This window comes from Oncorhynchus keta, chromosome 27 (genome assembly GCF_023373465.1).
Source record: "Oncorhynchus keta strain PuntledgeMale-10-30-2019 chromosome 27, Oket_V2, whole genome shotgun sequence".
Classification (NCBI taxonomy): Eukaryota; Metazoa; Chordata; class Actinopteri; order Salmoniformes; family Salmonidae; genus Oncorhynchus; species Oncorhynchus keta.
Window position 1 is genome coordinate 13076100 of NC_068447.1, and position 22500 is coordinate 13098599.

At 50.2% G+C, this 22500-nt stretch overlaps 1 protein-coding gene across 10 annotated transcripts in view; it reads left to right on the top strand.

The window, feature by feature from the left end:
- The window catches only part of LOC118360259 (rho GTPase-activating protein 39-like), a 161128-nt gene that overhangs the window by 79240 nt on the left and 59388 nt on the right, over positions 1-22500 (top strand). The window contains exon 1 of one of the 10 annotated variants that reach the window (XM_052481707.1): positions 8259-8709. The exons of the other annotated variants lie outside the window; for them this stretch is intronic. The gene's annotated coding sequence lies outside the window, so the exon portion shown is untranslated. Of the gene's footprint in view, positions 1-8258; positions 8710-22500 lie in introns of those variants that run through there. 10 annotated transcript variants of the gene reach the window in all.

Below are 22500 nucleotides of genomic sequence, written 5' to 3' on the forward strand. Positions count from 1 at the left end.
CTCTCTCCTCTCCCTCTCCACTAACCGTTCATCCATTCTCACTGGTTATGTCATGGCCACTCCATGTCTCTGTCTCTCTCTCTCTCTCTCTCTCTCTCTCTCTCTCTCTCTCTCTCTCTATCTGTGTCTCTGTCTCTCTCTCTCTCTCTCTCTCTCTCTCTCTCTCTCTCTCTCTCTCTCTCTCTCTCTATCTGTGTCTCTGTCTCTCTCTCTCTCTCTCTCTCTCTCTCTCTCTCTCTCTCTCTCCTCTCTCTCTCTCTCTCTCTCTCTCTCTCTCTCTCTCTGTCTCTCCTCTCTCTCTATCTCTCCCTCTCCACTAACCGTTCATCCATTCTCACTGGTTATTACTTTGCAGACAGAGTTCAGTGTGTCAAATCGGAGGGCATGCTGTCCGGTCCTCTGGAAGTCTCTGTGGGGGTGCCACAAGGTTCAATCATCGGGCCGACTCTTTTTTCTGTATATATCAATGATGTTGCTCTTGCTGCGGGCAATTCCCTGATCCACCTCTACGCAGACGACACCATTCTATATACTTTCGGCCCGTCCTTGGACACTGTGCTATCTAACCTCTAAACAAGCTTCAATGCCATACAACACTCCTTCCGTGGCCTCCAACTGCTCTTAAACGCTAGTAAAACCAAATGCATGCTTTTCAACCGTTCGCTGCCTGCACCAGCACGCCCGACTAGCATCACCACCCTGGTTGGTTCCGACCTAGAATATGTGGACATCTATAAGTACCTAGGTGTCTGGCTAGACTGTAAACTCTCCTTCCAGACTCATATCAAACATCTCCAATCGAAAATCAAATCAAGAGTCTGCTTTCTATTCCGCAACAAAGCCTCCTTCACTCACGCTGCCAAACTTACCCTAGTAAAACTAACTATCCTACCGATCCTCGACTTTGGCGATGTCATCTACAAAATTGCTTCCAACACTCTACTCAGCAAACTGGATGCAGTTTATCACAGTGCCATCCGTTTTGTCACTAAAGCACCTTATACCACCCACCACTGCGACTTGTACGCTCTAGTCGGCTGGCCCTCGCTACATATTCGTCGCCAGACCCACTGGCTCCAGGTCATCTACAAGTCCATGCTAGGTAAAGCTCCGCCTTATCTCAGTTCACTGGTCACGATGGCAACACCCATCCGTAGCACGCGCTCCAGCAGGTGTATCTCACTGATCATCCCTAAAGCCAACACCTCATTCGGCCGCCTTTCGTTCCAGTTCTCTGCTGCCTGTGACTGGAATGAATTGCAAAAATCGCTGAAGTTGGAGACTTTTATCTCCCTCACCAACTTCAAACATCTGCTATCTGAGCAGCTAACCGATCGCTGCAGCTGTACATAGTCTATTGGCAAATAGCCCACCCATTTTTACCTACCTCATCCCCATACTGTTTTTATTTATTTACTTTTCTGCTCTTTTGCACACCAATATCTCTACCTGTACATGACCATCTGATCATTTATCACTCCAGTGTTAATCTGCAAAATTGTAATTATTCGCCTACCTCATGCCTTTTGCACACAATGTATATAGACTCCACTTTTTTTTTCTTCCTATCGTGTTATTGACTTGTTAATTGTTTACTCCATGTGTAACTCTGTGTTGTCTGTTCACACTGCTATGCTTTATCTTGGCCAGGTCGCAGTTGCAAATGAGAACTTGTTCTCAACTAGCCTACCTGGTTAAATAAAGGTAAAAAAATAAAATACCACTATTAGAACTAGGGCAGGAGGAAAGTGACTGTGCCTGGCTTATTTATGGTGGGTCTGTTGCACAGGAGGTTGGTGTTGCCTTAATAGGGGAGGATGGGCTCGTGGTAATGGCTGGAGCGCAATAGTATCAAACACATCAAACACCTTTCCAGCCATTATTATGAGCCGTCCTCCCCTCAGCAGCCTCCACTGGTATGATGAGCATCTGCAGTTAGGCTGGAGACTGAAGTAGTTTGCTGCTTCAGGCGCCGGTTGTCCCCACGGAGGGAGAGCTATCTCTGGGATACCCACGAGTCCATGGGCCCCTCCCTACCTGGGGCAGGCTGGATCTGGGGGTCCGCTGTTTGTAATGGATGGGATCCTGTAGGGGAAATAGGGGAGGTACAGGGGACAGATAAAGGTGATGGATGATTGGGCTGAAAGCTCAGGGTCATCAGTGGGGTTGGTTAACTATCTGATGTGACCACTTGAGTTGCACTGTGAGAGAAAGGCCAGAATACTAGACGGGATAGATTTGTCAAAGCTGTCATTGGTGTTTGTTCTCTTTGTGTGTGTGTGTGTGTGTGTGTGTGTGTGTGTGTGTGTGTGTGTGTGTGTGTGTGTGTGTGTGTGTGTGTGTGTGTGTGTGTGTGTGTGTGTGTGTGTGTGTATGTGTGTGTGTGTGTGTGTGTGTGTCGTTACTCTGTGCCGTAATATTACGGGGTATTAAGTGTAGATCAGTGACACACAATCTAAATGGAAGTTATTTTAAATGCAGGCTGTTCGGTGGGGGGGGGGTGAATCCTCTCTGAAGGCACTATATGTGTGTTTTGGTTGTTGAGAGGGAAGCGTCGGTTTAAATTGGTCTATAATAGTCGTTATGTTGCTTCTGGTGACAGCTTTGTCTATGACGTAGAAGGGGGGAACAAAAGGGGGTGAGATTAAAGCCAAGCGGTTTTACACAGCGAGATGAAAGGAGGCCACTCTGTTGCTGTTGCCAATGTGGACCCAAAACAGCCCTCAACACCATCGGCTCAGGCCTATTTTTATAAACACACAACTCCCCTAAACCATAGAGCTGGAGGGACTACAAGACCTTGGGGAGTGTTTCTTGTAATATGAAATCACTTATTTGTTTAAAAATGCGTTCTATTTTTAAATCCCTAGCTCAAGGGGTTACAGTGAAACACTGACTATCCTAGTTCCATGGGAAGTTGTCTCTTAATAAAGAGTTGGGGTTGTTTTCTTTGTGTTTGTAAAGTATGTTTTCTTTTCATCCACAGTTAACAGTGTCTCATCTGATCTAATCGTTAGAGGAGTTTCCTCCTAAGCCGCCCTCTGTGCTGCAGGTCTCCTGTTCTCTCAGTCTGTCTGTCTGTCTGTCTGTCTGTCTGTCTGTCTGTCTGTCTGTCTGTCTGTCTGTCTGTCTGTCTGTCTGTCTGTCTGTCTTTATTCCAATAGCTATCTGTCTGTCTGTCTTTATTCCAATAGCTATCTGTCTGTCTTTATTCCAATAGCTATCTGTCTGTCTTTATTCCAATAGCTATCTGTCTGTCTTTATTCCAATAGCTATCTGTCTGTCTTTATTCCAATAGCTATCTGTCTGTCTTTATTCCAATAGCTATCTGTCTGTCTTTATTCCAATAGCTATCTCTGCCACACGTCAATCTGCCTGTACCCCCCTGGAGATTTGTCTCCATGTGATCTCTACTCTTTATAATCCCTCCTGGCAGCGCTAACAGTGATGTGATTGTGGTGGGTTGTCATGACATCAGGCTGACTGTCTATGTGGCAGCAGGTGGACCTGCCACCTTCTCCCACTCCTGAGACAGACCTGTGGAGGGGCGGGTGGTTGTGTGTGCGTGTGTGTGTGTGTGTGTGTGTGTGTGTGTGTGTGTGTGTGTGTGTGTGTGTGTGTGTGTGTGTGTGTGTGTGTGTGTGTGTGTGTGTGTGTGTGTGTGTGTGTGTGTGTGTGTGTGTGTGTGTTTGTGCGTGCGTGCGTGTGTTTGTGCGTGCGTGTGTTTGTGCAAGGGCTGGGAAGGGCTGGCAGGGAAGGGAAGGGCTGGCAGGGCAGGGAAGGGAAGGGCTGGCAGGGAAGGGCTGGCAGGGCAGGGAAGGGACGGGAAGGGCTGGCAGGGCAGGGCAGGGAAGGGCTGGCAGGGAAGGGAAGGGCTGGCAGGGCAGGGAAGGGAAGAGCTGGCAGGGAAGGGCAGGGAAGGGCTGGCAGGGAAGGGAAGGGCTGGCAGGGAAGGGCTGGCAGGACAGGGAAGGGCTGGCAGGGCAGGGAAGGGCTGGCAGGGAAGGGAAGGGCTGGCAGGGCTGGCAGGGAAGAGCTGGCAGGGAAGGGCAGGGAAGGGCTGGCAGGGAAGGGAAGGGCTGGAAGGGCTGGCAGGGAAGGGAAGGGCTGGCAGGGAAGGGAAGGGAAGAGCTGGCAGGGAAGGGCAGGGAAGGGCTGGCAGGGAAGGGAAGGGCAGGGGTGGCAGGGCAGGGCAGGGGTGGCAGAGCAGGGCTGGCAGGGCAGGGCTGGCAGGGAAGGGCTGGCAGAGCAAGGCTGGCAGGGCAGGACTGGCAAGGTGGAGCAGGGCTGGCAGGGAAGGGCTGGCAGGGAAGGGCTGGCAGAGCAGGGCTGGCAGGGAAGGGCTGGCAGAGCAGGGCTGGCAGGGAAGGGCTGGCAGAGCAGGGCTGGGAAGGGCTGGCAGGGCAGGGCTGGCAGGGCAGGGCTGGCAGGGAAGGGCTGGCAGAGCAAGGCTGGCAGGGCAGGACTGGCAGGGTGGAGCAGGGCTGGCAGAGCAGGGCTGGCAGGGAAGGGCTGGCAGGGCAGGGAAGGGCTGGCAGGGCAGGGAAGGGCTGGCAGGGCAGGGAAGGGCTGGCAGGGAAGGGAAGGGCTGGCAGGGAAGGGCTGGCAGGGCAGGGAAGGACTCGCAGGGAAGGGAAGGGCTGGCAGGGAAGGGCTGGCAGGGAAGGGAAGGGCTGGCAGGGCAGGGAAGGGAAGGGAAGGGCTGGCAGGGAAGGGAAGGGCTGGCAGGGCAGGGAAGGGAAGAGCTGGCAGGGAAGGGCAGGGAAGGGCTGGCAGGGAAGGGAAGGGCTGGCAGGGAAGGGAAGGGAAGGGCTGGCAGGGAAGGGCTGGCAGGACAGGGAAGGGACGGGAAGGGCTGGCAGGGCAGGGCAGGGAAGGGCTGGCAGGGAAGGGAAGGGCTGGCAGGGCAGGGAAGGGAAGAGCTGGCAGGGAAGGGCAGGGAAGGGCTGGCAGGGAAGGGAAGGGAAGGGCTGGCAGGGAAGGGAAGGGAAGGGCTGGCAGGGAAGGGCTGGCAGGACAGGGAAGGCAAGGGCTGGCAGGGCAGGGAAGGGCTGGCAGGGAAGGGAAGGGCTGGCAGGGCAGGGAAGGGCTGGCAGGGAAGGGAAGGGCTGGCAGGGAAGGGAAGGGAAGAGCTGGCAGGGAAGGGCAGGGAAGGGCTGGCAGGGAAGGGAAGGGCAGGGAAGGGCTGGCAGGGAAGGGAAGGGCAGGGAAGGGAAGGGCTGGCAGGGCAGGGAAGGGAAGGGCTGGCAGGGAAGGGCTGGCAGGGAAGGGAAGGGAAGGGCTGGCAGGGAAGGGCTGGAAGGGCTGGCAGGGAAGGGCTGGGAGAGCTGGGGAAGGGAAGGGCAGGGAAGGGCTGGCAGGGAAGGGAAGGGAAGGGCTGGCAGGGAAGGGAAGGGCTGGCAGGGCATGGAAGGGAAGGGCTGGCAGGGAAGGGAAGGGAAGGGCTGGCATGGAAGGGCTGGCAGGACAGGGAAGGGAAGGGCTGGCAGGGCAGGGCAGGGAAGGGCTGGAAGGGAAGGGAAGGGCTGGCAGGGCAAGGAAGGGAAGAGCTGGCAGGGCAGGGAAGGGCTGGCAGGGAAGGGAAGGGAAGAGCTGGCAGGGAAGGGAAGGGCTGGCAGGGCAGGGAAGAGCTGGCAGGGAAGGGAAGGGCTGGCAGGGCAGGGAAGGGAAGGGAAGAGCTGGCAGGGAAGGGCTGGCAGGGCAGGGAAGGGAAGGGAAGGGCAGGGAAGGGAAGGGCTGGCAGGGAAGGGAAGGGAAGAGCTGGCAGGGAAGGGAAGAGCTGGCAGGGAAGGGCAGGGCTGGCAGGGCAGGGAAGGGCTGGCAGGGCAGGGAAGGGAAGGGAAGAGCTGGCAGGGAAGGGAAGGGCTGGCAGGGAAGGGAAGGGAAGGGCTGGCAGGGAAGGGAAGGGAAGAGCTGGCAGGGAAGGGAAGGGCTGGCAGGGCAGGGAAGGGAAGGGAAGAGCTGGCAGGGAAGGGAAGGGCTGGCAGGGAAGGGAAGGGAAGAGCTGGCAGGGAAGGGAAGGGCTGGCAGGGCAGGGAAGGGAAGGGAAGAGCTGGCAGGGAAGGGCTGGCAGGGCAGGGAAGGGAAGGGAAGAGCTGGCAGGGAAGGGAAGGGCTGGCAGGAAGGGAAGGGCTGGCAGGGCAGGGAAGGGAAGGGAAGAGCTGGCAGGGAAGGGAAGGGAAGAGCTGGCAGGGAAGGGAAGGGCTGGCAGGGCAGGGAAGGGAAGGGAAGAGCTGGCAGGGAAGGGAAGGGCTGGCAGGGCAGGGAAGGGAAGGGAAGAGCTGGCAGGGAAGGGAAGGGCTGGCAGGGAAGGGAAGGGAAGGGCTGGCAGGGAAGGGAAGGGAAGGGAAGAGCTGGCAGGGAAGGGAAGGGAAGGGCTGGCAGGGCAGGGAAGGGAAGGGAAGAGCTGGCAGGGAAGGGAAGGGCTGGCAGGGAAGGGCTGGCAGGGAAGGGAAGGGAAGAGCTGGCAGGGAAGGGAAGGGAAGGGCTGGCAGGGAAGGGAAGGGCTGGCAGGGAAGGGAAGGGCTGGCAGGGCAGGGCAGGGAAGGGCTGGCAGGGCAGGGAAGGGAAGGGCTGGCAGGGAAGTGCTGGCAGGGCAGGGCTGGCAGGGAAGGGAGCTGGCAGGGCAGGGAAGGGCTGGCAGGGCAGGGAAGGGAAGGGAAGACCTGGCAGGGAAGGGAAGGGCTGGCAGGGAAGGGAAGGGCTGGCAGGGCAGGGAAGGGCTGGCAGGGAAGGGCTGGCAGGGCAGGGAAGGGCTGGCAGGGCAGGGAAGGGCTGGCAGGGCAGGGCTGGCAGGGAAGGGAAGGGCTGGCAGGGAAGGGCTGGCAGGGCAGGGAAGGGCTGGAAGGGAAGGGCTGGCAGGGCAGGGCTGGCAGGGCAGGGAAGGGCTGGCAGGGCAGGGAAGGGCTGGAAGGGAAGGGCTGGCACAGTTTCCACACAGCTCTGAGTCTATGCATATAGTTCTGTATTTATTTATGTTTATTTTCATGGTTGTTGAATGGTTGATGGTTATTAGATGGTTGATGGTTGTGTAGCTTAGGTATCATACCTCCTGCCTGCTGGCTCTATAGACTAACGGGGTGGTGACAACGAGAGTCTACAGTATGTCATTAGGTATCATACCTCCTGCCTGCTGGCTCTATAGACTAATGGGGTGGTGACAGCGAGAGTCTACAGTATGTCATCAGGTATCATACCTCCTACCTGCTGGCTCTATAGACTAACGTGGTGGTGACAACGAGAGTCTACAGTATGTCATTGTCAGGGGATACCTACTCTAATGGCACCACTCCATCCAGAACTACTGAACTGGTTCTGTTTATGTTCTGTTTACACAACACAAAATTCCACCCAGTCTAGTTTCCGGCCCAAGTCACAATGGCACCATCCCAAAAAGCCTAGAAGTCCCCTTCTGTCCTGGAAGTCCCCTTCTGTCCCCACCCAGAAACACAGTCTTCTTCCTCTCTTCTCATTATTTAATCAGCCTTTTTTTATACAGTATGTCTTAGAAGCAAAGACATAAGACAAATGGAGAAAGCAACTGTACTCAGTTGTGTGTGTGTGTGTGTGTGTGTGTGTGTGTGTGTGTGTGTGTGTGTGTGTGTGTGTGTGTGTGTGTGTGTGTGTGTGTGTGTGTGTGTGTGTGTGTGTGTGTGTGTGTGTGTGTGTGTGTGTGTGTGTGTGTGTGTGTGTGTGTGTGTGTCTGTAACACCATATCTGTCATGGGCTGCCCTACAGAGACAGAGATAGATGTTAAGGCATTGAGTGTTGTGAGGATGTGACGTCTCTAGCCACAAATGGAGTGTGAGAGCTCTGTTCTGTTGGGTTGAAACTCGCTGACTGCTAACTCAATTTGTCTCTCCATGTCCATATTGAGTTAGCCAAGCGTTCTAAAGGCTCTTAACTTAATCTCCTCATCCTCCTGCTTCTGCCCCTCCTCTCCCTCCTCCTCCTCCTCCTCCTCCTCCTCCTCCTCCTCCTCCTCCTCCCTGTCTCACCCTCCTCCTCCTCTTGCTCCTCTTCCTCCTCGTCTTCCTTCCCCTAGTTTTCCTTTTCCTCGTCGTCCTCCTCCTTCCCATCCTCCCCCTTTTCCTTCCTCTCCTCCCCCTTCTCCCCTCCTCCTTCCTCCTCGTCGTCCTCCTCCCCTCCTCCTTCCCATCCTCTCCTTCTCCTTCATCTCCTCCCCCTTCTCCTCCTCCTTCCCCTTCTCCTCTTCTTCCTCCCTCTCCTTCTCCTCCCCCTTCTCCCCCTCCTCCTTCTCCTCTTCCTCCTCCCTCTCCTTCTCCTCCTCCTCCTTGTGGTCATTTTCCTCCCCCACCTCCTTCTCCTCCCACTCCTTCAGGGATGCAAATTAGTCACCTTTTGGCAAAATGTGTGGTTTTAAATCCAAAATAGGTGACCTATGTGATTCGTGTAGATCCAATGAGAAAAGTTTGGGGGGGGGGGTTGGATCACTACTGGCTGTAAGTGAACAAGTGATGCGCGTTTGGAGGAGTACTGGCTGTAATCCAAGGCTCAGACAATCATTCACATAACAGCAAAATGCAGCGCAGCACTCGACTGAAGAGAGAAGAGAACCAATTTACCAGTTACAGCAGCGTCCCCCCTGGACAATAATTAAGAGGTAACACTGGGTGAGAAGCCTGACCACGCAGCCAGGGATGAGAAGGTGATGAAGCGTACTTCATGAGCCAAAACTGAAAGTTTGAGGTGAGGGAGAAAGTGTGGTGGAACGAGTATTAGCATTGTTAAGTATCTTGTTAGCTGGATCAAATTCTTCCTTAGCTAGCCAGAGAAATGTTGAGCAACATTAGCCAACTTATCTGATCAAATGATTGAGTTTATGGTGTGAACATTAGCTTGCTTATAAAGTCAGACAGCTAACGTTAGATAGCTAACTTTACAACATCAGATGAACTAACATAGTAACCTAACCAATTCGCTATAGTATTAACTGGTATACGACTCCTTGCCGTTCAAGTTATAACGTTAGTTACTTACTGAACTCTGGCAATCTGTGTGAAATGTTAACTAGCTAACGAACTAACCACTAACTGTTAAGTAATGTTTTCCCACTACAGTATGTGGTTAATTTTCAGAATGAGAGAATGTAGGTGTAAATGAGGCGTTGCTTATTAAACAAGTGGATTCAGGGATCGAGTGGAGCTGGAGCCGGGCCTGGTTTAACCTGGATGCCACTATAGAGGTGAAAGGAACACCACTTTCCCTCTTCCTCACTTTTGCTGGCACATTGTAGAACAGGTGTCCATAGGCAGAACGTGTACAATGTAATAATGTGCACTGTAGCCCAAAGGTATTGCTTTTGTTGTGTTGAACTTGACAGTAACACGTGTGTGTGTGTGTGTGTGTGTGTGTGTGTGTGTGTGTGTGTGTGTGTGTGTGTGTGTGTGTGTGTGTGTGTGTGTGTGTGTGTGTGTGTGTGTGTGTGTGTGTGTGTGTGTGTGTGTGTGTGTGTGTGTGTGTGTGTGTGTGTGTGAGGGGGGATTATAAAAATGTTTACTCTGCTCCCCCTCCTGCTCCTCTCCCCCCTGCTCCTCTCCCTCCTCCCCCTCCCCCTCCTCCTCCACCTCCTCATCCCCCTCCACCCCCTCCCCCTGCTCCTCTTCCTCATCATCCTCCTGTTATTGATTGGCCTGAATAAAGAGTTCTAGAGTTTGACATGACTCTGAGCAGAACCACATGGATGCTGGAGATTTGTGGGCTCATGTTTCAGAGGGTTAGGGTTCCATGGGGTTAGTCTGGGTTCAGGGGTCAAAGGCTTTGTAGCCTGTGAGGTAACCTGACCTGGGTAAGGGTTTGGAGCAAAACAACAGCATTTTGACTGTGCAGTCGTTCAACACATGCAACAAACACACACACACACACACACATGCGCACGCACGCACACATATACACACACACACACACATGCGCACGCACGCACACATATACACACACACACACACATGCGCACGCACGCACACATATACACACACACACACACACACACATGCAAACAAAAGCTTTCAGGCTTTGCATTCCAAAAAGTCATTTGAAATTCTTTGCTCAACTTTCCCATGACAAATCTCTTTAGGATGCCCTCGTCTCCTTTTCCCACCGCCTTCCCTTTCTCCATTTCCCCCCCTTTGCCAAACCCCCTGTTGCTCTCTCTTCCCCTGCCTCTCTCTCTTCCCCTGCCTCTCTCTCTTCCCCTGCCTCTCACTATTCCCCTGCCTCTCTCTCTCTCTTCCCCTGCCTCTCTCTCTTCCCCTGCCTCTCACTCTTCCCCTGCCTCTCTCTCTCTCTCTCTCTTCCCCTGCCTCTCTCTCTCTCTCTCTTCCCCTGCCTCTCTCTATTCCCCTGCCTCTCTCTCTCTCTCTCTCTTCCCCTGCCTCTCTCTCTTCCCCTGTCTCTCTCTCTCTTCTCCTGCCTCTCTCTCTTCTCCTGCCTCTCTCTCTTCTCCTGCCTCTCTCTCTTCTCCTGCCTCTCTATCTTCCCCTGCCTCTCTCTCTTCCCCTGCCTCTCTCTCTTCCACTGCCTCTCTCTCTCTCTCTTCCCCTGCCTCTCTCTCTCTCTCTCTTCCCCTGCCTCTCTCTCTTCCCCTGCCTCTCTCTCTCTCTCTCTCTCTCTTCCCCTGCCTCTCTCTTCCCCTGCCTCACTCTCTTCCACTTCCTCTCTCTCTCTCTCTTCCCCTGCCTCTCTCTCTCTCTCTCTTCCCCTGCCTCTCTCTCTTCCCCTGCCTCTCTCTCTCTCTCTCTCTTCCCCTGCCTCTCTCTCTTCCCCTGCCTCTCTCTCTTTCCCCTGCCTCTCTCTCTCCTCTCTCTCTCTCTCTCTCTCTCTCTCTCTCTCTCTCTCTCTCTCTCTCTCTCTCTCTCTCTCTCTCTTCCCCTGCCTCTCTCTCTCTTCCCCTGCCTCTCTCTCTTCCCCTGCCTCTCTCTATCTCTCTCTCTTCCCCTGCCTCTCTCTCTCTTCCCCTGCCTTTCTCTCTTCCTCTGCCGCTGCCCCTCTCTCTCTCTCTTCCCCTGCCTCTCTCTCTTCCCCTGCCTCTCTCTCTCTTCTCCTGCCTCTCTCTCTTCCCCTGCCTCTCTCTCTTCCCCTGCCTCTGCCTCTCTCTCTCTCTTCCCCTGCCTCTCTCTCTTCCCCTGCCTCTCTCTCTTCCCTTGCCTCTCTCTCTTCTCCTGCCTCTCTCTCTCTCTCTTCTCCTGCCTCTCTCTCTTCCCCTGCCTCTCTCTCTTCCCCTGCCTCTGCCTCTCTCTCTCTCTCTTCCCCTGCCTCTCTCTCTTCCCCTGCCTCTCTCTCTTCCCCTGCCTCTCTCTCTTCCCTTGCCTCTCTCTCTTCCCCTGCCTCTCTCTCTCTCTGTCCTGCTGTAGGACCATTAGGCTATATGGTTTCGATGGGATAGATAGTGTTTCAGCAATACGATTGGCCATTTTGATCCCTCTTGTTGCGAACAGTGTGGTCCATGGGAGTGTGAGTGGTCGTTAGGGTCAGAATGGGTATGAGGGTGAATGGTCATACGGTTCTTAGGGAGGAGACTGGTCAGTGTGGTTGAGAGTGGTCCTTGAGGTCCACAAGCGTGTAAGCACGGTCAGATCAGGATCACTCCCCGTGCTGTGGTATTCACACTCTGGTCCAACAATAACCGCAGGCAGAACAGAACCCACTCACAAACGGGATGAGAATATACTGGAATACTGGAATATACTCTATACTCAATATCAATCTGTTTACACAAGAGTTGGGTATATTCTCTCTACCTCCCTCTCTCTCTCTCTCTCCCACTCTCCTTCCACTCTCTCTCTCTCTCTCTCTCCCTCTCACTCACTCTAATTCAATTGGCTTTCTTTCATTCTCACTCTCAGCACCAAGTCCAGTTCCACCCTGTTCTAAAGCTCATGCCTGTCATTGTCTCTGTTTTCAGAGATGTAAAGTTTTGAGTGAAAAGCGCTCCACTATGGAAGCCCGGACCGACTGTGTTAGGATGAATAACCGTGAACTCCCCCGGGAGGATGAGGACAGCTGAAGAGGGGGGAAGCATAGAGAGAGGGAGAAGATGAGTGAAAAAAGCCCTGCGAAAAGGAGTGTGAATTTTCCCCGGTGTTAGTGGCTGGGCAGTGGGGACACTGTATGCTTTTGTCTGCAGGCAGTGCTGAGCCAAACAGGATTAGAGGAGGAGAGGAGGCTCTAGCAACAGAACAAAGCAGCCCACAAGGCACGTGATCTGGGCCTGGCTGGTGCTGTAGCCCGTCCCTCTGGTTCTGCACCACCATCCAGAGAGACACACTGTAGGCCTCTTCGTCCCATACTACCAACTACCATCCAGACAGAACGGTTTCATTCATTTCATTTTGTATTATAAGCCTCCCCTTCCTAATGAATGACATTATGGTCCCTCATTAACTCACAGACATCCCTATGCGCTCACTCCTCCCTCCCTCCCTGCCTCCCTCCTGCCTCCAGCTTCTGGCTATCAATAAGATCCTATAGAAGAGACCAGAGTAGACCTCAATCACTTTCAATATGGCTGCTCTCCTCATCTACCAAGTAGTAATGAGGTACAGATGGAAACTGCCTCGTGGCTAGCCACTGCCCACTGGCCTGACGACTGGTTAATGTCTAGCCACTGCCCACTGGCCTGACGACTGGTTAATGTCTAGCCACTGCCCACTGGCCTGACGACTGGTTAATGTCTAGCCACTGCCCACTGGCCTGATGACTGGTTAATGTCTAGCCACTGCCCACTGGCCTGACGACTGGCTGGAGGCTAACCACTGCCCACTGGCCTGACGACTGGCTGGAGGCTAGCCACTGCCCACTGGCCTGACAACTGGCTAGTGTCTAGCCACTGCCCACTGGCCTGATGACTGGCTGGAGGCTAACCACTGCCCACTGGCCTGACGACTGGCTAGTGTCTAGCCACTGCCCCCTGGCCTGACGACTGGTTAATGTCTAGCCACTGCCCACTGGCCTGACGACTGGCTAGTGTCTAGCCACTGCCCCCTGGCCTGACGACTGGCTGGAGGCTAGCCACTGCCCCCTGGCCTGACGACTGGTTAATGTCTAGCCACTGCCCACTGGCCTGACGACTGGCTAGTGTCTAGCCACTGCCCCCTGGCCTGACGACTGGCTGGAGGCTAGCCACTGCCCACTGGCCTGACGACTGGCTGGAGGCTAGCCACTGCCCACTGGCCTGACGACTGGTTAATGTCTAGCCACTGCCCACTGGCCTGACGACTGGCTGGAGGCTAGCCACTGCCCACTGGCCTGACGACTGGTTAATGTCTAGCCACTGCCCACTGGCCTGACGACTGGCTGGAGGCTAGCCACTGCCCACTGGCCTGACGACTGGCTGGAGGCTAGCCACTGCCCACTGGCCTGACGACTGGCTGGAGGCTAGCCACTGCCCACTGGCCTGACGACTGGCTGGAGGCTAGCCACTGCCCACTGGCCTGACGACTGGCTGGAGGCTAGCCACTGCCCACTGGCCTGACGACTGGCTGGAGGCTAGCCACTGCCCACTGGCCTGACGACTGGCTGGAGGCTAGCCACTGCCCACTGGCCTGACGACTGGCTGGAGGCTAGCCACTGCCCACTGGCCTGACGACTGGTTAATGTCTAGCCACTGCCCACTGGCCTGACGACCGGTTAATGTCTAGCCACTGCCCACTGGCCTGACGACTGGCTGGAGGCTAGCCACTGCCCACTGGCCTGACGACTGGTTGGAGGCTAGCCACTGCCCACTGGCCTGACGACTGGTTAATGTCTAGCCACTGCCCACTGGCCTGACGACTGGTTAATGTCTAGCCACTGCCCACTGGCCCGACGACTGGCTGGGTGAGGCAGTCCCATCTCACTCAACACACACACCTCACCTGTGTGACCACCAACTGACAGACAAGGGTGCAGCCCACACGCACAAAGACACACAAACATACACACACATACACAAAGACACACAAACACAGACCGGTTGGTTTGGTTTCTCAGCCCTGAGAATAATAACTTCATAGCGCCAGGGTTTCCCTCTGACTGTGTAATAGCTGTAATCAAGGCTGAAATGAGCATGGCCTGCTGACACTTCCACACATCTGAAAGGAGATGGTGTGGCTGTGCAGCTGTTCATCTGAGCCCATGGCAGACGTGTGCTTGTTGACTGGGGGCGCGCCACTGCATGGTCCTTACTATCAAAGCCTGCCAGAATGATGGCGTTCCTAATGCATTTTCCCCTTTGTGGTGAAACACAGAGGTCATATTCTGTACTGTCGCTCTGTCTATTTACTCTACTCACTCATGTACTCTACCTATCCTATACAGTACGGCACATTCTGCCATATTCCTTATCAATGTGAATGGCATGTCTGGATGACTGAGGGTCCAGACAGATGGTGTGTGTGTCCTCTGTTCCCTAATCAAATCACTGTGATAGCACTGTACCCCCCCACACCACACACACACACACACACACACACACACACACACACACACACACACACACACACACACACACACACACACACACACACACACACCTTACAAGTCTGGACATGAGCTCGTCCCAGGACAGCCCACCCCATAGAGGAGCAATGTTTCCACAACAGCCCCCCACACCCTCATCCTCACTTCCTCCCAGTCTGTCACAATCTGATTACAATGCGTCTTTTAATCGTCTACAGTTGTCTAAAAATGTGGGCACAACCGGAATGTGGACAAGATCAGGACAAAGGCAGCATGTTAGAACCAGGTCTAAACAGGGCTTATGTCTGTGAGTAGTTCTGACCCTCTAGGCAGGAGGAGTTGAGTAAACAGAACAGAAGTCTGTGGAACCAGTTATTTAATAGTCATGTGTTTGGCCATGGTCATGAAAGACACTACATCCATATGTATGTGTATACAGTGTGTGTGTATTTATTTGCGTTCCCCAATGTAAACTCTCCGTCAGTAGAGGCGATTCTGACTTTTTTTTCTTCTGTGCTTCTCCGATGTGACCGCTGTGTTGGTATTTCCTGTTTTCACTATGGAGAGATGCCCTTTGAACTCTCCAACAGGCGCTCCCCCAGGACACCCCCACTCTCGACACTCAGGGCCCCACCCCTTTTTCCCAGCATCCCTCAGAGCAACAACAACACAAATCCACTCATGGATGTTTGTTTTTAATCAATATCCCAAATGTCATTTGTATTTTCGCAAATATTTGTCTCTGACTGCCATAAGGTATTACAGTCAAATGCTTGTCCACATGGTAGCACCCTACACAACAGGCAGGCACTTAAACACACACCGCCTGAGCAACTGACACAACATTGTGTTGTTATCTATTGACCAAAGTGTCAATGTGAGAGAGACAGAAGATAGAGAGAGAGAGGGAGGAGCAGGATAGACGGAGGAGGAGGATAGAGGTATGACAGACCACATATTCACCCTGCACGCCCTAATTGACAAACAAACAAACCAAAACAAAGTCTTCTCATGCTTTGTTGATTTCAAAAATCTTTTAACTCAATTTGGCATGAGGGTCTGCTATAAAAAATTGATGGAAGGCGGTGTTGGGGGGGAAATACTAATTCCATCCAGACACCGTTGCCCTAGAGCACACAAAAAACGATACATACCTCAGCCTAAACATCAGCGCCACAGGTAACTTCCACAAAGCTGTGAACGATCTGAGAGACAAGGTAAGAAGGACCTTCTATGCCATCAAAAGGAACATCAAATTCATAATACCAATTAGGATTTGGCTAAAAATATTTGAATCAGTTTTAGAACCCATTGCCCTTTATGGTTGTGAGGTCTGGGATCCGTTCACCAACCAATAATTCACAAAATGGGACAAACACCAAGTTGAGATGCTGTATGCAGAAATCAGCAAAAAATATTCTGTGTACAATGTAAAACACCAAATAATTCATTCAGAGCAGAATTAGGCCGATACCCGCTAATTATCAAAATCCAGAAAAGAGACGTTAAAATCTACAACCATCTAAAAGGAAGTGAATCCCAAACCTTTCATGACAAAGCCATCACCTACAGAGAGATTAACCTGGAGAAGAGTCCCCTAAGCAAGCTGGTCCTGGGGCTCTGTTCACAAACACACCCCACATAGCCCCAGGACAGCAACAGCAACACAATTAGACTCAACCAAATCATGAGAAAGCAAAAAAATATCAACTTGACACATTGGAAAGAATTTACCAAAAAAACATAGCAAACTGGAATGCTATTTGGCCGTAAACAGAGAGTATACAGTGGCAGAATACCTGACCAGTGTGACGGACCATAAAATTATCAGACTCCAGTCACCCAAGTTATAGGCTGTATTCTCTGCTACCGCACAGCAAGCGGTACCGGAGCGCCAAGTCTAGGACCAAAAGGCTCCTCAACTGCTTTTAACCCCAAACCATAAGACTGCTGAATAATTCGTAAAATCGCCACCAGACAATTTACAATGACCCCCCTCTTTTTGTACACTGCTGCTACTCGCTGTTTGTTACCTATGCATAGTCACTTTGCCCCCACCTACATGTACAGATTACCTCAACTAGCCTGTACCACCGCACACTGACTCGGTACTGGTGCCCCCTGTATATAGTCTCATTATTGTTATTCTTATTGTGTTACTTTTTATTATTACTTTTTATTTTAGTCTACTTGGTAACTATTTTCTTCTTCTTGAACTGCACTGTTTAAGGGCTTGTAAGTCAGCATTTCACTGTTGTTTAAGGGCTTATAAGTCAGCATTTCACAGTAAAATCTACACTTGTTGTATTCGGCGCATGTGGCAAATAATGTTTGATTTGATTTGACCAAAAATTACGGAAAGCTTTGACTATGTACCGACTCAGTCAGCATAACCTTGCTATTGAGAGAGGCCGTTGTAGGCAGACCTGGCTCTCGAGAGAAGACAGGCTATGTGCACACTGCCCACAAAATGAGGTGGAAACTGAGCTGCACTTCCTAACCTCCTGGCAAATGTATGAACATATTAGAGACACATATTTCCCTCAGATTACACAGACCCACAAAGAATTTGAAAACAAATCCAATTTGGATAAACTCCCATATCTATTGGGTGAAATACCACAGAGAGCGAGAGAGAGAGAGAGAGAGGGGAGAGAGAGAGAGAGAGAGAGAGAGAGAGAGAGAGAGAGGGAGAGAGGGAGAGAGGTAGAGAGAGAGGGACAGAGAGAGAGAGAGAGGTAGAGAGAGAGGGACAGAGAGAGAGAGAGAGGTAGAGAGAGAGGGAGAGAGAGAGAGAGAGAGAGAGAGAGAGAGAGAGAGGTAGAGAGAGGGAGAGAGAGAGAGAGAGAGAGAGAGAGAGAGAGAGAGAGAGAGAGAGAGAGAGAGAGAGAGAGAATATACCCAACTCTTGCGTAAACAGATTGATATTACACAAGCTAGTATGGATCATAGCTACATGTCATTCTCACACCCAAGAGAAACATACTCATACCCACATGTACATCAACACAAAGGAAACACACATAGAAGCTGTCTAGGTCACCCGTTCTCCTGAGAGTGTGTAAGGGGATGTGGATGTTAGACTGATAGAGAACAAGTGAAATGACGTTTTAACAGTTAAAAATGTAGAGAAGAGAAAACAGACCGGAGGCTGTTTTTTTTTTAAGTGTGGAAGGATAAGTGCAGAACACAAAAGAAAGGGAGCGTGGAAATGGAGAGATGTTGAAAGATGAAGAGAAAAGTAATGAGAGAGAGTGAGGGGGGTGAAGTAGAGTGAGGAAGACAAGGAGAGAAAGGATGTTTGAGAGAATGTATGAATCTTTAAGAGTAGAGAGGTGAAGTACTAGAGTAAAGGTGTAGCTAGTGATAGAAGGTTTTCTATTCTAGCAAAGTACTTCAATCTTTGTGAGAAGGTGAGAGATGTTGTGAGAGAGGTGGAGATGAGACTTAGTGAGAGAAAAGAACAGTTGAGAGTGGTGGAGAGGGTACTGAAGTACCCAATGTTGGAGAAGAGGGTATTGTGGTGGTGAGAGGATGATCCTTGAGAGGACAGAGAGAGTAGAGTAGGACCGTAGTAGTGTGAGAGGGGAGGGGAGGGGAGGGGAGGAGGGGAGGGGGGGGAGAGGAGAGGAGAGGAGAGGAGAGGAGGGGAGAGGAGAGGAGAGGAGAGGAGGGGAGAGGAGAGGAGGGAGAGGAGGAGGAGAGGAGGAGAGGAGGAGAGGAGAGGAGGGGAGGGGAGGGAGGGGAGGGGAGGAGAGGAGAGGAGGGGAGAGGAGAGGAGGAGAGGGAGGGGAGAGGAGAGGAGAGGAGAGGAGAGGGTATGTTGGTCTTTTATTCAGATCCCCATTAGCTGTTGTGAAAGCAGAAACTACTCTTCCTGGGGTTCACACAAAACATATCAAAAGAGAACCATGATTCTCTCCCAGAAGCTTGGCTGGTGCGTAAAATCCACGAATTCAGACAAACTAAAGGTGTTATAGGTTCGCACACAAAACATGTAGCATGACATAATACAGAACGTTAATAAACAAGAACAACTCAAGGACAGAACTACACCATTTAATAATGGCAAACATAATGGCAAACATAATGGCAAACATAGCCTATATATCAATACATACACACAAAAGATCTATATCAAATAGGGGAGTGGCGCTGTGCCGTGAGGTGTTGCTTCATCTGTTTTTTTAAACCAGGTTTGCTGTTCATTTGAGCAATATGAGATGGAAGTGAGTTCCATGCAATAAGGCTCTATATAATACTGTCCACTTTGTTGAATTTGTTCTGGATTTGGGGACTGTGAAAAGACCCCTGGTGCCATGTCTGGTGGGGTAAGTGTTTGTGTCAGAGCTGTGTGTGTAAGTTGAATATGAGAACAATTTGGAATGTTCAATACATTGTTTCTTATAAAAAGAAGTGATGCAGTCAGTCTCTCCTCAGAGTCTGGCAGCATAGTATTTATATCAGCCCTCTGATTACAATGAAGAGCAAGACATGCAGCTTAACTTGGTCTTTCTTTGCAGCACTTGACCATGACTGGATAATAATCAAGGTAAGACAAGACTAGAGCCTGCAACACTTGATTTTTGTAGTGTGGTGTCAAAAAAGCGTGTATTTTTATTATGGAAAGACCACTCCCCGTCCTTACAACCACTGCATCTGTTTTGACCATGACAGTTTACACCAAGCAATTTCCTCTCCTCAACTTGTTCAACAGCTCTACATTCATTACCAGATTCAGCTGAGGTCTAGAGGTTAGGGAATGATTTCTGCCAAATACAATGCTCTTAGTTTTAGAGATGTTCAGGACCAGTTTATTATTGGCCACCCTTTTCCAGAACGGACTGCAACTTCTTGTTAATGTTTTTTTGTGACTGTCGTAGCTGTATTTGCTGACACTTATATGGTTGAATCATCAGCATACAAGGACACACAGGCTTTGTTTAATGCCAGTGGCAGGTCATTGGTAAAGATATAAAAAAGTAGAGGACCTAGAGAGCTGCCCTGTGGTACACCTGACACTACATGTTTGACATTAGAGAAGTTACCATTAAAGAAACCCCTCTGAGTTCTATTCTATACACTACATGACCAAAATAATGTGGACACCTGTTAGTCGAACATCTCATTCCAAAATCATGGGCATCAATATGGAGTTGGTCCCCCGTTTGCTGTAATAACAGCCTCCACTCTTCCTTCCACACCGATCTGGACAAAACATTTCTGTATGGATTCTCCTGGCATCCGCCAAACCCAGATTCACCCAAGTCATAGACTGTTCTCTCTGCTACCGCACGGGATGCGATACCGGAACACCAAGTCTAGGTCCAACAGGCTCCTTAACAGCTTCTAACCCCAAGTCATATGACTGCTGAACAATTAATAAAATGGCCACCCGGACTATTTACATTGACCCCCCCACCCCCCTTTGTTTTTACACTGCTGCTTGTCACGCCCTGGCCATAGAGAGGTTTTTATTCTCTTTTTTGGTTAGGCCAGGGTGTGACTCGGGTGGGCATTCTAGTTTCTTTATTTCTATCTTTTCTATTTCTTTGTTTTTGGCCGGGTGTGGTTCCCAATCAGAGGCAGCTGTCTATCGTTGTATCTGATTGGGATAGGGATTGGGATCCTTAGGTAGTCCTTTTTCCCCTCTTTCATTTGTGGGTTCTTAATTTTGCACTAGTTGTTATTTTGCCCTGCAGAACGTCACGTTCGTATTTTGTTTTGTTGTTGTCGGTGTTCAGTTAAATAATAAATAGAATGAACACGTACCACGCTGCGCTTTGGTCCACTTCTTCCCATGACGATCGTGACACTGCTACTGTTTATTATCTATGCATAGTCACTTTACCCCTATCTACATGTACAAATTACCTTGACTATCCTGTATATAGCCTTGTTGTTATTTTATAGTTACTTTTTATTTCATTTTTTACTTTAGTTTATTCAGTAAATATTTTCTTAACTCTATTTCTTGAGCTGCACTGTTGGTTAATGGCTTGTAAGTAAGCATTTTACAGTAACCTGTTGTTTTTGACACGTAAAATCAAATCAAATTTGATTTGAGGTTAAAGATATGACTGATAGGTGTCTGCTACCATCCTCAGTAACTTTCCATCTAAATTGTCAATGCCAGGAGGTTTGTCATTTGATTACAATCATTTTACCACCCTTCCCCACACTAACTTTACAACATTCAAACTTACAATGCTTTTCTTTCATTATTTATGCATGAATACAATGGCTCACTGTTCATTGTTGGCATTTCCTGCCTAAGTGTGCCCACTTTGCCAATGAAGTAATATTTCAAATAATTGCCAACATCAAATAGTTTTGTGATGAATAAACCATCTGATTCCTTGAAAGATGGAGTTGAGTTTGTCTTTCTGACCATCATTTAATATACTCAAAAATGTATATATAATTGATCTTGGCTTCATAATAATACAATTTCTTATTTTTGTTGAGTCAGATGTGCAGCCAGACTTATTAGCTACTCCTTTTTCCCCCCATCTATTTTTTTTTGTCATGGGATATAAACACTGGGTTGTTATTTTACCTGAAATGCACAAGGTCCTCTACTCTGACAATTAATCCACTGATAAAAGGGTAAACCAAGTTTGTTTCTAGTAATCTCTCCTCCTTCAGGCTTCTTCTTCTTCAGACTTTATATGGCGGTTGGCAACCAACTTTAAGGTGCATTACCACCCCCAACTGGACTGGAGTGTGGACCTCCGTTCATCTTTCAATCACCCACATGGGTATATGCTCCTAAAAAGCAATGAGGAGAATGGAAAGGCTGGACTTGCAGCGGGTCAAGCCACGTTCTATTTGTGTGTGTCAAGAATGGAACTGTGGGAAGCATTGAAGTCAATGTGGGCCAGCATCCCTGTGGAACACTTTCGACACCCTGTAGACTCCATACCCCAACAAATTTAGGCCAGTCTTGAGGTCAAAAGGGAGGGTGCAACTCAGTCTTAGAAAGGTGTTCCTAATGTTGGTATAGTCAGTGGGATGGTACAGTGCCTTGCAAAAGTATTCACCCCCCTTGGCATTTTTCCTATTTTGTTGCATTACAACCTGTAATTTAAATGGATGTTTATTTGGATTTCATGTGATGGACATATACAAAATAGTCCAAATTGGTGAAGTGAAATGAAAAAAAATACTTGTTTCAAAGAATTATACAAAATAAAAAATGGAAAAGTGGTGTGTGCATATGTATTCACCCCCTTTGCTATGAAGCCCCTAAATAAGATCTGGTGCCAACAATTACCTTCAGAAGTCACATAGTTAGTTAAATAAAATCCACCTGTGTCACATGATCTGTCACATGATCTCAGTATATATACACCTGTTCTGAAAGGCCCCAGAGTCTGCAACACCACTAAGCAAGGGGCACCACCACGCAAGCAACACTATGAAGACCAAGGAGCTCTCCAAACAGGTCAAGGACAATGTTGTGGAGAAGTACAGATTAGGCTTGGGTTATAAAAAAAATATCCAAAAACGTTAAACATCCCACGGAGCACCCATAAATTCATTATTAAACAAATGAAAGAATATGGCACCACAACAAACCTGCCAAGAGAGGGTCGCCCACCAAAACTCACAGACCAGGCAAAGAGGGCATTAATCAGAGAGGCAACAAAGAGACCAAAGATAACCCTGAAGGAGTTGCAAAGCTCTACAGCGGAGATTGGAGTATCTGTCCATCGGACCACTTTAAGCTGTACACTCCACAGAGCTGGGCTTTATGGAAGAGTGGCCAGAAAAAAATAAGCAAACATGTTTGGTGCTCGCCAAACATATGGAAGAAGGTACTCTGGTCAGATGAGACTAAAATTGAGCTTTTTAGCCATCAAGGAAATGCTATGTCTGGCGCAAACCCAACACCTCTCATCACCCGAGAACTCCATGGTGGTGGCAGTATCATGCTGTGGGTATGGTTTTCATCAGCAGGGACTGGGAAACTGGTCAGAATTGAAGGAATGATGGATGGCGCTAAATACAGGGACATTGTTGAGGGAAACCTGTTTCAGTCTT